The 15,409-nt window shown below is 44.5% G+C and overlaps 1 protein-coding gene across 3 annotated transcripts in view; it reads left to right on the top strand.

Moving 5' to 3' along the window:
• The first annotated feature begins 4,587 nt into the window (after window positions 1-4,587).
• The window catches only part of FAT3 (FAT atypical cadherin 3), a 679,936-nt gene continuing 669,114 nt past the window's right edge, over window positions 4,588-15,409 (top strand). For 2 of the 3 annotated variants that reach the window (XM_032167143.2, XM_032761586.2), the window contains exon 1: window positions 4,588-4,943. The gene's annotated coding sequence lies outside the window, so the exon portion shown is untranslated. The remainder of the gene's footprint in view (window positions 4,944-15,409) is intronic. The other variant, XM_058446445.1, reaches the window with a different exon arrangement.

Below are 15,409 nucleotides of genomic sequence, written 5' to 3' on the forward strand. Positions count from 1 at the left end.
AAGTGGGATCCTGGTACTATTCATACCTTGGTAGCTGATAGCATTTGCCCTTATTTATAACATTATATCAAAACATATAACAGGTGTAACACTAAATATCCTTTATGCTCATTAGTCATGGTTTGTGTTGAACTTTAGCTTGTAAATAAATTAGAGAGATGAATAAAAATTCCCCCTCATTGGAATGGCAGTGGTGCTAACTAAACCACTTGAATCATCCAGTTGTAGCCCTTCTCACTTTTGCTTTTCTTTGTTTAATCATTTGATTAATGACTTCTCCACTGGCCCAAAGATCTATGAGGGTAGATATCTCATCAGTTTTTGCTAATCATTTCATCCCTGACACTTAGCAGAGAGCCAAGTACACAGCTGCTCAAAAATAATTTTTGAATAGATGAATGGGTGAGTGAATGAACAAATGAGTAAGAAAGAGAAAAAGGAGTGGCCTAAATAACATAGAATTATAGATGTGTTAAAAATGAGTCTCTGACATTACGTTTATTATTCTCTGTGCAGCCAAAGAGAAGAAAAGGCAGTAGCCAAAACAGGGGCATAGAAGGAGTTTCCTAAAGGATAAAGACAGTTAGTAGGACAACTTGCTTGCCAAAAATAGAGTATTTCGGTGTGTCCAAGTTTGGTTTGGTTGCTGTTCCAAAAGAAGAGGGATCGAAATTGATCAGGCTTAGGATAGTTGAGTGGCAAAGAAGGCCACCCACCAGTACAATTAGTGGTATACCAAGGGTGGGCCAGTAGGAGAGGTCTGCACAGCAAGCAGGCAAACGGGTGGGTGAGAGCACTATCTGTAGAGAATTTAAAAAGAAAATCAGTCTTTTTTTTTAGTATTACTTTGTAGTTGCAATTCTAAAAAATGTCAGTGATAAAATATTCCTCTGTAACAAGATCATTTTGGTCTAAGTTCTAAAAAATTCCCGTAGTTACTGTTTTGAGTTTTAATTACATATATGTAAATTCTAAATTAGCATATTTTAATTACTTACTTTTTAATAAACCTTGCAGTCTAAGTTGAAATTGATTCAGAAAACTTCTAGTCATACAACGGGTCCCCAACACAGGTGTCCTTGGGTACACATTTGTTTAAAAGTGAAATCCTCATAGGGCAGTTTGAAAAATCATTTGGCCATTCCTTGATGTAAGTATTTAGCATTAGTCGTAGGTGTTTTAGCCTGAGATTGCCAGAAAATAGAGCATGATACAAGCACTTGCTGAAAATATTTTATTTGGGAAGTGTGATCCCAGGAAGCATGTGAGGAGCAGACGGGGAGAACTAGGGAAGGATGGAGCGCCAGTACAAGGATGTGTTATCAAGCTGGCCATCGCTTTGGGAGAATGGCTGCTTTGTTTAGCAAAGACCACCAGAGAAGCTCCATGGAACACATTTCTGAATCCTTTCCTTGCAGATGGAAAGAGGAGTATTTATCCATGGGCTCCCACCATAGGCTCTTTAATCTCTCATGCTTCTAGGTTTGGGTTCACATTGTAACTTCAGCTAAAAAGACCTGGGTCGGGGTAAGATGCAAGGGGAGCCTAGAGCAAAGCACTTTCAGATTATACCTGTGTGAAGCTGGTTAGAGCCCACTTAGAACTGGCTGTTCCTGTGGTGGCTAAAAGCAACAGGTAAGGCCCAGATGATTTGAAGTGGTGTATGGAGGCTGTGATACATGGCAAGTAATATGATTTTATTATAGATTTGCAATTTTTTTTATTTTATAGGTTCCTTTCCTATGAGGACTTCAATGTCCTACATACCATAATCATTGGGTCTGATAGAAGATTCTCAAGTTTTCACCATTTGTTAATTATATGAATATTTATTGAATATGTACTAATATTTATTGAGTGTGCCAGGCTTTATGCAGGGATAGAAATGTAAATATGACAGATTCTTGACTTTCATAAAGCTCACTGTTTTATCAACTCTGTGCCTTCCACTGTACTGACACACAGTAGCACCCCTCCCCCCAGCCACATCACCTTTTTTTAAAGAAAGAGTCTTAATCCATCAGCCAGGCTGGAGTATAATGGGGCAATGACAGCTCACTGTAACCTGAAACTCCTGGGCTCAAGTGATTCTCCTGCTTCAGCCTCCCAAGTAGCTGAGTCTAAAGACATGAGACACTATATGTAGACACTACACTTGCCTAATTTTAATTTTTGAGGGGGTGGAGTCTTGATATGTTGCCTAGGCTGGTCTTAGGCTGGTCTTGAACTCCTGGCTCCAAGTGGTCATCCAGCCTTGGCCTCCCAAGGTGCTAGGATTCCAGGCATGAGCCACTGTGTCTGGCCGGCACTTTAAAAAAAAAAAAAATACAGTCTTCTTATAGAATCAGAATTATTAGCACAATGAATAGTAAATGCTATTTAAATCTAAAATGACCAGAGGAGTGTCCCATTAGATAAACCACTCTACTATTTTTGCAGGAAGTCTCTTACCCACAGGCTATAATGGCTTATGTCAGCCCTGGGAGTAGAGACTGTTTACTTTATTATGTATGTACTGCTTAGGGATGGGGAGGCTGAAATTTAGACAGATTTCTGTACTTATCTCTAAAGCACCTCTGAGGCATTAAAGAACATTTGGAGAAGCTGAAATCCAGGAGCTACACCAGCAGCAGAAGTGGCCACTCCTCCAATCACCTGGCAGTCTTCCCAGGCAGAAGGTAAAAGATGCCTGGCCTCCTTGCCAGCACTCCTTCCTTGAGCATCCCAGTGGCCAAACGACCACCAGCTGACTCTACCCAAAGTGCCTGGTTGCAGGAGACAATTCGTTTCAGCACATCCCTAGAAGCACTCAGGTGGGAAATACATTGATTCATTAAAACCTTTGATGCAAAGTTAGCTGCATTCTGTCACAAGGAAAATGCCATGCCAGGGACATATTTATATGACAATAAACTTTTAGTGCCTTAGAAAGCTGCTGAATAAAACTAAAATCAGGATAAAATTAATCAGATGCTAACATTTTGGAGAGCAGGTAAGTTTTCCTAGCCCTGTTAGTGGTTTCCTTCACTCCAGACCTATCTTCTAGCCTTCCGTGACAATGAAGCCCTTGGTAACATCATGCTTATTACCCCCGAATTAGCTGATGTATGAGGAGCTGTCACTGTTCCTTAGTATTCACATTACACTCTCAGGGCGGAATGACCAGAGCATGCCGGGTGCTTTATGTGGCAGTCAAGGCAGCGAGGCTGCTGGAGGCTTTCAAGGAGAACTTTCCACCCGTGGGGCGTGGCGAGGCCTTTGTGTAGCTGTGAACAGGGCAGAGGTCCCAGGCTGGGAGCGCGAAGGCCAGAAAGGTAAACTCAATTGGCTTCTTAAAGCGCTTGCTCTAGTGATTGAGCATATAGCCCTCTAGAAGCAGCCCTACTTCGCCCTCCAAGGAGAATTCCGTGTTTCAAAAAAAAGTAACGATTTCTTCTGGGGAAGAGTTCTGCAGTCCTGGGGTCCCTTTCTCCTGGTGCCAATGGTAGAGTTGGGGAGAAAGTGCCCGATAGAGAGCATAGGAGGAAATGCGCCAGCTGTGCTTGCCTTAGAGACAGATGTGAGTTGAGCGCTCTCTCTCTCTCTCTGTGTGTGTGTGTGTGTGTGTGTGTGTGTGTAGGTGCCGAGTGGGGAGGGTTAAGTCTGCTTCTCTGCTGGGAGGAAAAGAAAGGCAAAAGTGTGAGGAGACACAGAGCAGGGAACGAGTGGAGTCCCCTCTCCACCGGGGCAGTGTGGGAATGGAGGGCGTGCAGTCAGGGGGTCTTAGGACTTGGGTGGGTGCTGCAGAAGTGACCAGGAGGGCTGACAGGGTGGAGATGCAATCATCAAGCCCCAAATCAATCATCAACCCTTTCAGAGTCCCTGTCCTCCATTAAGACAAAAAATGTTTAAAACATATTTGGGACAGAGGAAGAGTGAAGAGATTACACCACGTTAGCTGCTTAGTCTAGTTCCCTCCTCCACAAGGCAATCGGATGATCCCAGGATCTCAATGTTTGGGAAAGTCGTAGGAGCCCTCACTGGGAGGCATATTTTTAGTCCAGAGGCACGGCATTTGATGGTTTAATCTTCACACTACAAACTAGCCTTGTTGGGACGTTATATAAACCATGTTAACCTCGATGTGCCTCAGTTTCCTCTCTGTCCCAGGAGAGTAACGCGTTCTCTATCTTCACAGGGCTGTGGTGCGGGTGAGACTCAACGCAGTGTGCGAAAGCTCTCCCAAGCCAGCAAGCACCACGCTCTCCCCGCGGCAGGAAAGTACGTTGGTGTTATCCTAGAGCCCCAGAGGGCTGAGGGAAGACTCGAGCTCTAAAATTAGCCGCTTCCAGGCCCGGCGCCGGGAATGCCCCACAGTTCGCCGCGCCTCCTCCGCCGCCCCCTCCCGCGCGCTCCCCCGCCCCTGCGCCACGCTCCTAGATCGCTAGTCATCCGCGCCGCGGAGGCTCCTCTCCCCCTCGCCCTTTTCGCTCGCGGTTTGGGAGGAGGAGACTGCGAGAGAGAAGCGCGAGGGGGAGACGGGAGAGGGGCTTGGCCGTGCGTCGGCGTCGGCTGTGATGGGGAGCCCGGAGCAACCAGGCGGCGAGCAGTAGCGGCGGCTGCTGCAGCTCCGAGCAGACAGGAGAGCCGGCGCTCCTCCCCGCAGGCTGCGCTGTGAACTGGGCTGCGGATTGGGATCTCGCGCCCCCCCGCCCCTCTCCTCCCGCTGCTGTTCTCTTCGCCTCGGCTCCCCTCCTCCGCTTGCGAACCCCCGGCGGCGGCGGCGGCGTCCCGAGCGCAGAGCGCTTCTACTCGCGGCCTCAGTCCCGGCTAGCGCGCGGTGGGCACTGCGGCGGCAGCAGCCGGGGGGACCGGTTCGCCCGGAGCAAGAGCGCCGAGCACCGGGTGAGGAAGACCACGGGGGAAGCGCCTCGTAGAGCCGTGGATCGCCAGCGGAGGCAAGGGTGCGTGGGGATTTGTAGCGTGATGATTTGGCTGCCTGGTACACCGGCTGGAGCGCGCCTTCCGGAGCACAGCCTCAGCTGCTGGGTGCAAATGGGCTGCGAGGTGGGCTCGTGAGGCGAAAGCCAACGGAGCGCGTGGGGGAAACTTTTCACCTTGTAAAGTTCCAGCCTCCGCGCAGCCCCGAGCCGCCGTTACTGCCGCTGCAAACAGGAGAAGAGGGTGGCTTGGCCCTGCGGCGGGAGCCGGGAGGTTTACACGGAGAGTTGGCCAAGTTTGGAGCTGAGGATTTGGGGAGGGGTTGCGAGGGGGGTTGCGGATCAGTGCACCCATCCCCGGCCCCCAGCCGCCCTTGCAGGTGGATGAGAAGGTTGAGGTGGCGAGCCTGCTTGGCAGCCGGTGCCTCTCGGGCGCAGTGGGGGATGTTCAGATGCGGATGGATGATGCACTTAGGCGACCCGGAGGTGCAAGTTGGGTCATCGCTAGGCGAGGCGCGGCGCAGAGCAGGGAGCTCAGCCTCTACTTTCGCTAGGAAAGGGAAAGGGTTACCAGTCTGCGGGTCCGTTCCCCACGCCTGACTCGGGCTTGCGGGGCTTGTGGTCAGGGTGAGATGTAGTGAACGGCGGCAGCGGCTCTTCGACTGGGGGCGACATCCTTTACGGAGTGGTTGGGGACAGAGACTATCCCTGCTATCTTGACAAGGAGAGGGAACCGGAATGCTTTGCGAGAGTGCATGATTTTTGGCGGGCGTGTGGGAAGGCTGCTTGTCTTTGAAAAGAAAGCAGCGCGGGTCTGACAGTCCCAGGAGTGCGGAGGAGCTGTCTCCGGATTGGGGGCGAGAACGCCAGGGGCACCAGCTCCGAGCTCAGGCCGCACTCCCGGGCGGTGCGGGGTAAATCCCCTCTACAGGCCAGTGTGTGTGCAGGGCAAGTGTAGGGGGCTGAGGGGCGCTGGCGTGGAGGCAGTAGAGGTAGCCTGGACCATCTTGGCGCGGCGCGCGGTGAGCGCGAGGATTCCGCCAGTGGGAGTCGCTGAGCTAAAGTGCATCTGGCCCCCCGACTTGCATGATGGCGAGCCCGGATATTTTTAGCTGTGCTGTGATCTGAATTCCCTCCTCCCCTCTCTCGTTGACTTTTGTCGCGTGTGCTTTCCGAGATGGTTAAACATTGACCACGATTAGGCTTTGCGAAAAGCAACTTTTATTCACTTTCCACCGTTCTCCTCTTGTGGGCGGGGGGTGGCGGGGGTGTGCTTGGGGCAAGGATGCAGGGGTGGCTGGAGTTTGGCTGCGAGCTAAGAGAGCCGCTTGGGTTGCCCGGGATGAGAGGAACAGGGGTGCTCCCGGGGTGTAGGTGTGCTGACGGTGACATCCTGAGGCTGCAGTTCGCTGGAATAATGGGCTCAAACCAGGCGGTGGAGAGGGGTTCCTGGAATGGACATCGGAGCCGGGGAGGCTGCGGAGACCCTGCCTGGTCTCCGTGAAGGACTAGGAGAGGCTCCCGGGAGGGAGTGGCGCCTGCGGCCCGGAGCGTGGGCGGCCGGTGGCTCTGGCATGCGGAATCTGGTGGACTCCTAGCGCCTCGGCCGGGAGCTCCAGCTCCATCCCGCCGCCGCCGCGCGCCCAATGGGAGTCAGCTTCGGGTTTGGGCGAACCTGCAGCAGCCGCGGCGGGAGGGAGGGACTCTGGGACCGCGCTAATGATTGAAGTCTTTTTCCCCCCTCTCCCCTCCTCCCGCTCCTCTCCGCCCCCAGACTCTGGCGCGTTTGTTTTCCAAGTTGGATCCCACTTCCATTTACAAGTGTCAGACAAACCCGCGAGAACCTCCCCCAACCCGCCCCGGCCCCAGCCAGACTAGGGAGGGCGCGCAGGGGGAGGGGGCGAGCTGTCTCGGCAATGCCAGGGGAGGTGCGACGCGCCCACCCGGGGCTTGAGCGGCTGGGGTTCCTGTGCGTGGGGCCTTGATGTTTAAAAGATACACATAAACAGCAACAGAACCCAAACCACTGGTGGCCACTTGTATTCTGCCGCTTTTCTCCTCCTTGCCTCGGACATATTAATTTTCTGGCCCCGACGCTAGTCTTTTCAAAGGCGAGTCCGGGGTAGTGGGAGGAAGGGGCGGGGGAGCAGGCCGACAAGTTCATCACGGTGGATTTGTGCTCCTGGCTTTGTTGCTAGGATTAGATTCTCTGATTGCGCCCAGGCTGAGTTAAAATAAAAGCAGAGAGACAGAGAAGCGGCCAGAAAGACTTCAGACGACTTTGCCCGGATCCAGGCGGCAAACTCAGTTCCGCCATCTAGGAACTGAGGACCGAGGTGTCCACATCTCAGTATCGATCAAACAGAGCCCAGATTTCTTCTCCACCAGCAGGCACTGAACTTCTCTTCAAATTTACTGAATGCTTGAATGATGTTCTGGTGTGACGTGGAGATTTGGATCTGAGAAGGAAAGGAAGGGAGGAGGGGATGGAGGAGAGAAGAGAGAAGAGATTTGAGAGATTAAGATTCTTCAGAATCCTAGAAATTGCACAAAGCCAACTGCTTCTGCTTTTTTTCTTTCTTCTTCTTCTTTTTCTTTTTTCTTTATTCCTAAATTGGAGCAATTGAACAGTAAGAGAATAAGGAACAGCCAAGGAAAGCAGGGCTCTAAGAGACAAAGACAAAAAAAAAGCATAATAACTTTAGCACTTTGATGTGCTTCTTATTTAATAGGGTTGGAGTGGGGGAAGTTTTTTTTTTTTTTTTTTTAACATTTTACAAGGAGAAAAGTTGTCTCTTAGAATTAAGCCGAATGTTGATATTCAATCATGAATCTCAGTTGTTGCCTTTTTGGAACTTGAACAATGAGTAATGCTGGGGCCAGTTTCTGTGCACAGTGCACTGGGATGAGAAAGTTCCCAGAACTGTCCAGTTATAATGTCTTCATATCATCTGAATCACACAGAGAACTCCACATGAAAGGCAGCTGGCTCAGAGATCAGAAATCAGTCAGCCGCTGGGCTGGCTCCATCTCTTGTCGCTGCAGGATGTTCACAGCCAGTGTTTGTTGACCAGCGACTGGCTCTCAAGCCTTTTAGAAATCTTTCTTTCAAATTTTATTTATTCTAGTCCCTGGCGGAGTCATTTTGGGGATTTTTTTAATAGGACCCAGTCTGTCTGTTAACTAGCAATTACAGTTGTGCTGAGCTACTCAAAAATGAAATGAGTAGCAATAAACAGTGGATGCCCACTGACCTGTATGCTATATGGTTATTTTGCTAGCCCACAGCTTTTTTAAAGCTATGGCTCTTCAGGCTGCTCATAGAAGAACATTTTGATGTGTCAGGTTATGTTATCATCCCTGCTTTCTTCTTCGTACGATCCTGAATGACCTTCGCTAATCTGGCTGATGAATTATGTCAAATAGAAAGAAGTAGGCAATTACCAGGCAGGAGAGGGTATTTAGTCATTACCAGCAGGTCTGAGGAGTGCTCCTGGTGGCTGTTGTGTTGTTATGCTATATTAATAGCTCACAAAGCATAAAGGACCATTGTGGCTTTATTTTACCAGTTGTGGTGTTTGGGTATGGCATTCCTTCATAGCCCACATCTGTCCAGTTGCCTGGTGGGTTGGCTTTTTCCTCTAGGGCAAGAAGGAAAAGGATAGTAATGAGGATATTTGATTTTTTTTTCCATTGTGGGGTCATCCCCAGGTTTTTCTTTTTTTTTCTTCTGCAGGAGCCTTGAGTAGGGATCATCTGATGGGAGCAGGTGGGCCTGTCCATTTGAATTGATTTCCTTTGATTGCTGAAGAAGGACTACTGATGAACCACTTCTTTGCTGATTGTGGCAAACATTAGAATTGGAATGGAAATTTAAAAGAAAGGGATCTGACAGACTTAGAGTGAAGGATTTGTGTTCTGCCCAATTCCTTCCTAGAGTTAGCAGAGCCTCTGATTTCTACAGATATGCATGGTCTTAAAAAATATTAAAGGAAGCACAACTCCTGTGTATGCAGTTTTACTTATTGGTGAAATTTTCTGCAATGCTTTTTTGATCTCTAATTGTTGAATATGTCATTGTCAGCATCTTTCTACCCAAATCGTGAGGAGTGGGTCTTTGTTTTTTAATATATCCTGACCTCTTGAGGATCACCACAGTGTGACAACTTTCTCTGGGAAGACTCAGAGAGTAAATATCTTTTCTGTGTTTTGCTCAATTTAATTCTACAGGCTTCTCAAACTTACTGAGTTTTCTGTCAGTTGCAGGGTATCTACTCCTTTAGTAAGCTTTATTCCTTTCCTTGTTTTCTTTTATTTTACATTGCCTCCCTGCCTCCAAATTTCTAAGAATAATTTTCAGGAAAGGCTGCCTTTCTTTGAAAAAGAAATTCAGCTTATTGACACAGACTGAATTTATTCAGAACATATTTGACACTTGTCTAGTGGCTTCAAGCCAGTTTCTGGTCTACCAAAATAGGCTATCAGTTACATGTAATAGTGACAAATGACCCATTCTAGCAGTTCTGAATTGGAATGGCATTTTCAGGTTAGTCTTAATTTTAGCATATTCCAGGACTTAGATTTTCTTTCTTTTTTTTTTCTGCTAAGTGGAAGGGTTGAAAATTTGAGAATGAATTAACTGCCATGATGATAGAAAATAGAAAACAGATTTCAGAACTTAATGAATTAAACTCTTCACATAAACAAAATATTACTTCCTTCACCGGATAGATATATATGAATGTGGAGAACCTAGAGGAGGTGTGAGGAGGGCCACAGGATTGTCCTTCTTTGAACAATGTGTTATTGAAGGTGTTGCCTACCCTGGGCGGAAAAGTCATACAGGGGACCCTGAGAGGAGTCCTTGAGCAGTTGTTAGTATTTCAACGTTCTGCTCTTCCGGGGTTCCAAAACTGTGAATTATAGACTCTTTAATAAAGGAAAGTTGTTTCATTAACTTTTGCCTTTGTACATCTGAAATATATTCCTTTTTAAAATTCTGGAAAGTCACATGAAATTTAAAATAATTTATTTTTTCTTTCTTTAAAAAATGCCTTGCTTTCTCCTCTATTTTCCCTATTTTATTTTTGTTATTTATTTATTTAGAGACAGAGTCTCGCTCCATTGCCCAGGCTGGAGTGCAGTGGCGTGTTCTTGGCTCACTGCAACCTCCACCTCCTGGGTTCAAGTGATTCTCATGCCTCAGCCTACCGAGTAACTGGGATTACAGGCACATGCCACCATGCCCTCTTAATTTTTATATTTTTAGTAGACAGGGTGTTTCACCATGTTGGCCAGGCTGGTCTGGAACTCCTGGCCTCAAGTGATCCACCCACCTTGGCCTCCCAAAGTGCTCGGATTAGAGGCATGAGCCACCGTCCCCAGCTCTGTTATTTATTTTTTTAAAAGCTTATTTTAAAGTTCTTTTCAGCGATATTTACTGAATCTACCTCTTTCACAAGACAGTGGGCAAGATTCAAAGAATAGTACAATATATCCATTGCTTCTGCTTCGTACTGTTTATTGAGAAAATGAGAGATGTCTGTGTGTGTACATTAGAAGTCACATCTAAAAATGTTTATTAATTGACAAAAGAATGTATATGAACAGGAGCCTCAAGGAGGAGGGAGAGATTAATGTGATGTGGAGTAAACTTTATGAGGAGTGTAAGTTATTAAAGGGAATATACTTCCATTTAATAATTCTTACTACAGCCCTAACGTATGCAAGGCACTACGAGATAAATTAATTCCTTCATTTGTCAGAGGACAGGGCCGAGCTCCTTTTTGGAAGAACATATTCATGGAGGAGGCCAAATGGGCTGTCAGAATGTTAGTTAATATTTTGAGAAGACTTCAGAATTTATACATGTCCTTTCTCCACTATCCCCTTGTGGTCTCCCACCCCCCAATTTCAAAGGTAACTTTTAGGATTTTTGAATGTGTCTGGGAGCCTGCATGCAGGTGCACATGGTGTATTCTTAGTCCTCTGTTTTCCTATGTTTGAGACTTAGTTATGAATCTCAGGGTTAACTTTGTCACAGAACACTCTGAGGTGTTCTGTCCTTTAGGTATTCATCATTTAGATCTGTTGCTTGGTTTTTAACCTTAAACAAATTTTTTAAAAATGGCTTACAAAGTAACATTAGCTTCCAGAATGTAAGTGAAAAGGCTAGATTTTTTACCTTGGACGTTCCGTATGACTTGATCCTACTTGTACTTTTCAGAGCAGTTGCAAATAATATTTCAGTTAATTCTTTCTTTCTTTTCTTTTTTGAGATGTTGGAGATAAGCCCAGCTGTTGAATGAGGCACAGATATGAAAGGTTAACTGGAAGTTTAATTGTAACTTCAGGACTTCAACTAAATTAAATTCCAAACAATCTAATAAAAATTGTAGCCTTTTCAGTACCATGGAAGGTCAAAAAGTGAGCACTCTGGAGTAGCTATTGATGTTTTATATTTTGAGATAAGCGCCAAATTATTAATGCTACCAAATATCATTGAACATTATTTAATAATTGTAAACATATAAGAGTATGCCAGATGACACAGATTAAATTTAGTGACAAATGTGCTTAATGACAGTATAAATATCAGGGGATTTTTTAATCAGATAAATTCTATGTAAGTCTGTGTGTGTTTTCTTTCAAAGCAAAATGAGGCTGTATCTTGGTAGGAGGATCAGCTTGGTCTTTTTTGAAACCTAGAGCATTTATCACACATGACATTTTGTTGATTTTTTAAGTCTATGTGATCAATATTTTGGATGTCTGAAATCTATTTCTGATTGTGGTTTGAAATTCTCTGTTGGTTCTAAGTGGTGGCTTAATGATGGCAGTTGCTGTTGTGTTTGGGTGAGCAGTGTGTTATGTGATTCATGTGGTACCGTCCCATGCTAGGGTGGATTTTGCACCTTAGGTTTTATCAGATTGGCCTGGCTCTGGAGAACTTCACTGCAAAGAAATGTGGACATGAAAGTTGGCCAAATGCAGATGACTTTAACATCGCCCATGTTATGGATAGAATGGGGTGTGAATCTTTCCCACACTTTCCACTTAAAAAAAACTTGGCTAATAACAGTTTCAATCAAATGAGTAAGAATTCAGAAGTGTGTGGTAATCTCTCTTGAGAATTTGGTACCTATCTGATAGGACTGTAAAGGCATTTCAGAATGTCAATTAAATGGAAAAATATGCCTGGAATTGAATATAATTAAGAAATGTTGAAGTCTGGTGTCTACATATTCAGACACTGTATAAGATGGTTTAATTAGTGAACAAGGATTTGGATTTATTGACAGAAGGTCTCTTTCTCATGGCATGTTTCACTCATTAAAAGCTCATAATGTCTTGGATCTTTTTAGCTGTTGGAACTTGACCATTTGTCATTTTGTGCTTCTTGACTTCAGTGATGTGTGTTTTTTTTTTTTTTTTTTTTTTAACTGTGCAACTGATTAGGATGATGTTGCTTCTCTCATTGATGATTATTTCCATGGAGTGGACGCATGGTGTCTTGTAAACATTATGAAGCATCACCAAAGCATTAGGCAAAACTCAGTACCTCTGAAAAACAAGAATTGAGAGGTAGAATTATTATTGTGGAACTTTTGGTATAGCACCTTAGAAGTAATTAGAGTAACTTCCTCTTTATAACTACTAGCTTTATATTATATTTACCTGATGGCAGAATTTACATTTAAATTCACATTTCTCTACATCCTTTTCAGTTTTTCAGTTAATGGTTTATTAGGTTAAATCCTTTTTATTCCTGACTGTTGGCGTGAAACAGTTTCTAATCATACAGAAGATTGAAATTCTTTTTTAATATTCTTGCTGTGGGATATATTTCTTTTTGAACTGCATTTGATGATTATAAGTGCCTGAAAGTACTGCAGTTAGTAAAGAGAGAACTTGGGAATGTTGACAAGTGAGGTAGGGAGAAACATGGTTCAGTTAGTCCTTGAGGATTTTTCATTACCTGTTTATAACTTAGATTTTGGCTGTCTCCTATACTGGTATTAATGTGAACAGCTACTTTTATAAGATTTTTTAATTTCTCATCTTCATAGGTATGTTCTCTAAGTCGGAGCTATTTAAAGTAATCTAGCATTCCATCTTTCCTGTAGACATAGCAGATCATTCACAGTCTGGGTGAACTAAGTACACATTACATTATTGGTCTTTTTGGTGGCATGTGCTGGGTTCTTCAGGCCCGTGTCGTTGTTGGCAAAGTGTACTAAGAGTGCTCCTATTATCTTGGGCTAATTTTTGCATGGAGCATATTAAATAAATGTGGTGTCTGACCCTTCAAAAGTTAGCTTCCTCACCTGAGTGATGTTTAGCTAAATAAGTATAAGTCGTAATGTATGTGTGATCCTAAGTCAGTAAGATGGTGCACTGAAGTGACATCATCTGCTTGGAAGTTCCCGGATTAACAATGGAACTTATATTTATATTCGGAAGACAACTGCTACAATGAGGAAATAGGGCAATCTAGGCAATTGAACAATTGAATGGGAAATGTAAGACAAAACATATTATATTGCCAGATCAATTCGCTAGATCTTGTTGAATTATATGATAATTAGATAATCTTCTTTTATTTGGAAGTGTACATTTTGTATGTGTAATAACTTGCATTAATCACTTGATTCCTAAGTTGTATTCAGCAGTGCACATGTTGTGTTCAATTTACATTCTGCATATTTTTGTTAAATAGGTAGTATTAATAACATATTGTACCTCATCTCCAAAGAGAAAGAGGGAGATGCAGGTATTTTGAGATTTATCACTTTCATACGGCACATCAGTGGTTACTATAATAATCCAAGTGAATTAACCTAGATTGTTCTTATACAATAGATATGTTTTTAAACATTCAGTGTAAATGACATTTTTCAAAACAAATCACACCTTAAATGCTTTCAACTAGGGAAAATACACTTTTTATTTAAACATATGTGGCAAATTATTTTTATAAAGTAAAGAACAATTTGTCTCCCTTACATTTATTTGTTTTTTAAGTTTAGATTTTGTATATTAAATTTCTCAAAGAAAGGCAAGAGTGTATACATATTGGAAATATATTTTTTGTTCAAATATATAATAAAATGAAAGAGTTTGACCTTCTCCCTCAGTATTGCTTTGACGACAAGCAGCATCAGAGGGGAAAATAAAGGGAGAAGACAGATCTAGAATGAGAAAAAACAGAAATGTCCACCTAGTTTATGCAGATGTTGAGGAAATGTTAAAGTTTAAGAATTTCTGGGCCAAGAGTGGTGGCTCACGCCTGTAATCCCAGCACTTTGGGAGGCTGAGGCAGGCAGATACCTGAGGTCAGCAATTCGAGACCTGCCTGGCCAACATATAGTGAAACTCCGTCTCTACTAAAAAATACAAAAATTGCGGGGCAGGGTGGCTCACGCCTGTAATCCCAGCACTTTGGGAGGCCAAGACCAGCAGATCACGAGGTCAGGAGTTCAAGACCAGCCTGGCCAACATGGTGAAACCCTATCTCTACTAAAAATATAAAAATTAGCCAGGTATGGTGGTGGGTGCCTGTAATCCCAGCTACTCAGGAGACTGAGGCAGGAAAATCTCTTGAACCCAGGAGACAGAGGTTGCAGTGAGCTAAGACTGCGCCATTGCACTCTAGCCTGAGCGACAACAGCGAGACTCCGTCTCAAAAAAAAAAAAAAAAAGAGCGACAACAGCGAGACTCCGTCTCAAAAAAAAAAAAAAAAAAATAGCTGGGTGTGGTGGCATATGCCTGTTGTCCCAGCTACTTGGGAAGTTGAGGTAGGAGAATCGCTTCAACCTAGGAGGCAGAGGTTGCAGAGAGCTAAGATTGCATCACTGCACTCCAGCCTGGGTGGCAGAGCAAGACTCCATCTCTCAAAAAAAAAAAAAAAAAATTCTGGACAGAAGGGCCAGGCCAGTCCAACCCAGGATCATACCTCTGACAATGTCAGTACTTTTGCTGACACTCCCATTTCTAGCCTTTGGAGCATCCAGAGAAGTGCCCCTCATCTCTCAGGGCCTCTTGTCTTTTGCGGCCCCTCTGCCTTTTTCTCACTTCTTGGCCGCTTTATGTCTCCCAACCCTCTCTAGCTCCTGTAGTCACTGTTTAGAGCTCCATGCTGTCCTGAAGGTATTGCTTACACCTGACCTCTTATATTGTCTCTTCATATCTCTGCACTCAGGTCCCCCTACACTATGTGGTATTATTGCAGCACCATTCGCATGCCTTGTAATGAAATTACCTGTGCGGGTGTCTCTTTCTCCCATAGGCCATCATTCCCTGGGCTCAGTGGGATAACATATTAACCTTTGGTCTCCCACTCTTATTGCTAGATCTTGCTGATATTTAATATTTAAAATTGAATGACTATTTGTTTATGTTCAACTTGGTTAGTGATTATGGACTTCCACAATTGACCATCTATGACCAAATATTGAAAAATATCCCTTTGAGGTATTAAGACTGCATT

The sequence above is a fragment of the Hylobates moloch genome, unplaced genomic scaffold (assembly GCF_009828535.3).
Source record: "Hylobates moloch isolate HMO894 unplaced genomic scaffold, HMol_V3 SCAFFOLD_11, whole genome shotgun sequence".
In the NCBI taxonomy this organism is placed as follows: domain Eukaryota; kingdom Metazoa; phylum Chordata; class Mammalia; order Primates; family Hylobatidae; genus Hylobates; species Hylobates moloch.